Below are 6,659 nucleotides of genomic sequence, written 5' to 3'. Positions count from 1 at the left end.
GAATGAGAATAGAAGGAAAGGATAAGGATATCAACAATCTTACTACTCACTTCAAGACTCCAAACATGAACAAGCTACTAGGAACTCTTTGGTCTCAAGCTTGAATAAGAATAGAAGGAAAAGATAAGGATATCAATAACCTTACTACTCACTCATCATCCCCCACTTAGGGTAAACCTATCTAAGAGCACATTAAAGTAACCAAGAGAACTCTCACTTACCAATTAATCACAATGTCCCCCTCTTGGGATCAAGTTATGCAAACTCCTTTAATCATTACCTCCTTCATCTCTAAAGTAGGAACCATTCTCCACTAAATCTTCACCCAAAGTGATTCTCAACATAGAGAACTCAAGGAAGTTCAATGTAGAAAATATTAAGGGCACTCAAAAACATTACCATCTAGGCACATTATCCCCCACTTAGGGTGAGCTTAATCAATTCTTTATCATATCATACCATTATCATCACCTTTGGTGTTACTTTCAGCTCAACCATGCCTAGGTATTATCTAAACACCCTCTTGAATGACCATACTTAAGATCAACCTTACAAGACAACTATCCTCTTTAGAGTTGGTCAACATCTATTCTCTTGTCCTTCCTATGAACTAAGGGGTACATGCAACTCTCCAAGTTAACCTTAGAGAAAAACCCTATCCCAACTCATGGAACAAAGCCCTTTTCCACTCTTAGGGCAAGCCTACACAAGAACTCTGATTCACACAGGGACAACCATGAAGCATCACTCATAAGAAAAAAAGACAACTTTCAACTCACACTAGTTACCACATTCCTTCAAAACTCCTCAAATATACACCATGACTTTCTACTATCATTACCCATCACCATAAAGCAACTCATCATCCTAAAAGGATTCATTCTTACCATAATGACTCTATCATACGAGAACTAACACCACCATACAACATTTTCAATGTAATGCCTCCCAACCTCATAGGTCCCACATAGCCATGATTGGCATCATGATACGATTTCCAAATCTACCTTCATATATACTCATATAGTCACCACATCATGATAAGCATTAAAACTCACATTTTCTTCCCTCGATCCTTACAACATCACCCTTTCCAAGTAGCCACATCTAGAAGACCACCGAAAAAGGGAAAATAAGAGAGAGAGATCATATGGGGTAAAGCTCTACGGCACGACACAAGAGTAAGGAAGAAAGTGAAACTTCTATTGTCCTATAGCCTATTGCTCATAGATGTGTCGCAACTCACGCCAATGAACAAGACTCTACTAGACGTGGCTCATGGGACGTTGAATCCCAAGACCATTTTGATAACCTTATGCTATGATACCAAGTTTGTAACGACCCGAGAGCACCCCCTAGCCGTTACCGGCGTTTTGACCTCTCGGAGGTCTTATACAAGCCCTTAACATTCGTCATAGCATTTATCATAGAAAAATAGCGGAAAATTTTAAAAAATTTCATAATATAACACAAGACTTAAACAATCACCTCATTTAAACCTTAATACAAAATCGGAGTACAATGTCTCAAGGTAGCCATCTTAAAACACGACTACAACACAAGAGGGATACAACCCTTACAATACAAAAGAAACTACTATCTAGTACATGGAACTTAAGGAAACTCTTTAACATAAAGGTCCTTGAATCTTTAAGGACACACCCGAACTTGGGAGTAGTAAGCCAAGCTCCTCACTTCTAGGAAAGGCCCTTTAGCCACCACCACCTACACTTGGTGTAAAAAGATGAAGAAGAATGGTGTTAGTACAAGAATGCACTAAGTATGATAACCATGCAAAACATGTTTTTAAAAGGGACATTTAATTGGAACCATGCATCATGCCTTTTTAGAGAAACTTCAAGCAACATTTAGTACAATAGGCACAATATAAACCACATACATCATCATACACACGGAAACCATTCATAATAGCACATAGAGCCACTTATAAAATTTTAGGCACATTCAATGCATACAATACATTGCCTTCCTCTTTATCTTAACTCCTTTCCTCAAGCAACCCTTAGGGAATACTTGGTGCAATGTATCACTTTAAGATTACCAAACGTGAACTTACATATAGGTGATGAGAATGACCTTTCATCATAGAACCTACATTATGTGAGAATGACCTTTCATCATAGAACCTACATTATGTGAGAATGACCTTTCATCATAGAACCTACATTATGTGAGAATGACCTTTCATCATAGAACCTACATTATGTGAGAATGACCTTTCATCATAGAACCTACATTATGTGAGAATGACCTTTCATCATAGAACCTACATTATGTGAGAATGACCTTTCATCATAGAACCTACATTATGTGAGAATGACCTTTCATCATAGAACCTACATTATGTGAGAATGACCTTTCATCATAGAACCTACATTATGTGAGAATGACCTTTCATCATAGAACCTACATTATGTGAGAATGACCTTTCATCATAGAACCTACATTATGTGAGAATGACCTTTCATCATAGAACCTACATTATGTGAGAATGACCTTTCATCATAGAACCTACATTATGTGAGAATGACCTTTCATCATAGAACCTACATTATGTGAGAATGACCTTTCATCATAGAACCTACATTATGTGAGAATGACCTTTCATCATAGAACCTACATTATGTGAGAATGACCTTTCATCATAGAACCTACATTATGTGAGAATGACCTTTCATCATAGAACCTACATTATGTGAGAATGACCTTTCACATAATCATACCATATTCATAACATAGTCTTGTTTAGAGTACAATTGAGGAAACATTTCAAGAGACTCACTCTTACTAGATTATCATAAACCTTATTCATTCATTCATGTGTGTGTACATATGTGAGAAAGCCTTTCACATAAACACCTTTATACAACACATATTCATACCTTGCTAATCATACACTTTGCATGCATAATAAGATGTAAGGGTGCATATAAGAGTTAACCTTTCAATAGACACCATAACACATCATATTCATAGCTATACATGTAGAGTGTGTGTGTGTGCATATTGGTCCTCATAGTGACAAAATAGCAACAACATTGATATTGAATGCACTTCTCATCAAGGGATCACAACACATTCACAATGTCCCCCAAAATCATGAGAAATTCACATATAAAGCCTTTTAGGGATTCTAGACCACACACCCACACTTCATCATAGGAGACGAGGACACATTGAACATTGAATAGGTACTCCTAACATGTATATGATCAAACATTCATATAGGGGTCATATAGGTAGGGGTCATTCCACAATAGTACCTAACATAATCAATCATGTAGACCACACCTTATCCCTAACATTATCATTCACATCATAACTTCATAAATATATGCATCATAATCATCAATTCACTTCACATCTATTCCCTTCAAGGACATAATCTCAACATGCATAGATAGACAAGAAGTAAACACCGCCACCATAAGTGGATCAAACCACACAACATCAATTATCATATTATAGACTAGAAGTTAGGTCAACTTACCAATTCTCCAAGCCATGATCACCATGGATCAATCCTCCATAATTCATAACATTCTATAGACTAGAAGTTAGGTCAACTTACAAATTCTCCAATCCATGATCACCATGGATCAATCCTCACCAATTCATAATCAATTGACATAGGTAGAAATAGGAATCAACAATGTAATTCAATATCATAAACATAGTCTAAGTACAATTCCATAAACAAAGGGATCAACCCATAACTTTGCCCATAAGGTCATAATTCTCTATTCATCAATATACCAAAAATTCAACATGAATAAGTATAGATAATCATAGGAAATATCAATACAATCTAATCTAAACATAATTTCACCAATAGAGATCATATTCACAAAGACCCACATCATAGGCCAATTTTTTAGAATTTGGGGATCATGGGTTCTTCAAGAATTCCTTTGAAAACTATCTTAAAAACCTTAATTCCACATTAATTCATCAATAGAATGATTTAGAGAATAGTTTGACAAGGGACCCATGTTTAGATTAAAAATTGGGAATTTTGGTCTTTGAATCACTTTTGAAAATCTTTGATAGAACTCCTTGAATGAGAGGTTATTCAAGAATCAAGAGTTATCACACCTTAATTATTGAAGACCCGTGAAATTTAAGAAGAAATTAGTTGAAAACTCATCTTCTAGCAATGCTTCATCAAGGTCTTCAATGGGGTTTTTGAGAGAATCTATGTTGAGAGGAAAGGGTCAATTTGAAGAATGGTGTCTAATATTAGGTTTTAGGGTTTTAACCAACTTAAAATACCCTAAAATAGGTTAAATAACCATTTATAATAATTCCCTAAAGTACCCAAACTACCCCTCACTTAGTTGGACCTTTTAAACAAGTCAAACTTGAGTTTTATTTTCGCAGATTTCGTCGGGAAACAAGTTCGCGACACAGAGGTGTTCCCATAATTTTCATATATTAAATTTTGAGATAGTAGAGTCCGCGACATATCCACCACGCGGACCAAACTTTTGGCCCTTGGTGGAGCTAGTCCGCGACGCGGACATGCTCCCTCCATGAGCAACTTCAAGCTGCATTGGCAGCTTGTTTGGCCAAGGGTCGGGGTCCTCCTCAGGGACTCTTAGGGTGGTCCCGGGTAGTTGTACCCGAACATTTTGACCCTAAAAACATTTATTAAGACACTAGGGTCACCTCCACTGATTTTAGACTCCAACCAACACATAAAAACATGAACAACATACTAGAACACACCAACACGTAAAAGACTAGTTTCCGAACGTCTTGGTCGTCCCTTGACATTTGACTTCCAAACTCTTTAAAACTGACTAAAAAGGCTATTTTTCATTATTTTAACAAGTTATTAATGCATAAAACCTATGTGAGGCTCTACTTTATCCTACTTCATTTTGAGGGTCGTTACAATTACTTATCCCCGCATGAGTTTGTGATAAAGACTGGCCATGAATCATTCAGGTACTTGAAAAGTCAAGCTATGTTAAATAAACAACATGCCAAGTGGGTGGAGTTCATTGAGACGTTTTCTTATGTGATTTCATACAAACAGGGTAAGGACAATGTGGTGGCTGATGCATTGTCCTGAACGTACATTCTTGTTTCTACTCTTACTTCTAAGCTTATGGGATTTTATCACATTAATATTTGTATGTTAATGATTGATACTTTGGTTGCTTATGATGCATGCTTGAAGGGACCCTTTGAGAAATTCACTCTACGTGATGGTTCCTTTCCAAGAAAAATAAGTTGTGTGTGCCAATATGTTTATTGCATGATGTTTTCTAAGAGAGGCACATTATTGGGGGGGGGGGACTTATGGGTCACTTTGAAGTACCAAAAATGTCACGCCCCGAGCTACCCCCGAGACGCGGACACGGGACCTAGGACCACAAGTGATCCCAAGCTAACCCTGCTAGCATGATCATGAGCATACTAAATATAATCTGAATAATAGAAACTGTGCGGAAGCTAAATCATAAATAAATCTGAAAAGATGGGGAATACCCATATACTATAACTGAGATAAATGAAAACTGATGAGTTTAATACAAGGAATATATTAACTCAATACTAAGCTAAATCTATCTATGTCTGAAATAATCCTCTAAACTGACTAGAAATGTTGGGACATGCCCCAACTAGATCTAGCAAAACTGAAACTAAAGATTAAAAGCGATAAAGATAGACATGTCATTAGTCCTCGAAGAATGAGGTCTTACTACTGATGCTGCTGAACTGAAGATCGAGAATCGATCTAAGCGTGATCTGGATGCTGAGAACCTGAACCTACATCACGAGAAGATGTAGCGCACGTATGCGTCAGTACTTGAAAGGTACTGAGCATGCAGGATAGAGTAAATCTGAAATAACATATAACTGGACAAAGTAATAAAGCAATGAAATAATATGAACATGATATAGATACTGAAAATAATGAATACTGAAAATGACCAATTTATAACATGCTGACTGAATACTGAATGAACTGTAAATGTGGTCAATGCAATAGAGTCTGACTGAACTGTGGGAGCTACTAATAACCGACATAAAACCACATGAGCTAAATGTGGAGTCCGATGTATACGCCCCATCGAGAGGACCCAATATACCCTGCCAGAGGTATAGAGGCATGATAGCGTGATCACTAAATTGATGTTGCCCACAGAGGGGACTTACACCTACGTGGCTCGTAGTTCTGGGACTATATGGGTACGCTGAAACCCTAGTCCAACTCGGTATTATGCTACTCCCAATGAATTAAGTAGTTAACTGGTTATGACTGAATTTCTGTAAATACTGGATAGCTCGAACTGAACATGCAAACTGAGAATGCAACAATTAATCTGATAATGATGCATTAATAACTGAGGCATGTATAACTGAATAACTGAGATATCTGACCTAGCATGTGTAATTCAAGAACTAAAGAAATACATAGCTAGGGTTCTGAAATTCATGCGAGAAACTGAGCAATAACATGATAATCTGATTTGGAACATATTAATAACTAATTCATGATGATCCGCAGTAATTCTAGAAACCCTAGGTCTATTCATAATAAGGGAATCAAGAAACTGACTGAATTCTAGTGACTTAATGGGTGAAAGGAACCCACTAGTGAAATCCCACATACCTGGTGACAAATT

The sequence above is a fragment of the Solanum tuberosum genome, unplaced genomic scaffold, assembly GCF_000226075.1.
Source record: "Solanum tuberosum cultivar DM 1-3 516 R44 unplaced genomic scaffold, SolTub_3.0 scf00066, whole genome shotgun sequence".
In the NCBI taxonomy this organism is placed as follows: Eukaryota; Viridiplantae; Streptophyta; class Magnoliopsida; order Solanales; family Solanaceae; genus Solanum; species Solanum tuberosum.
Note: the sequence above shows the minus strand (reverse complement) of the source record.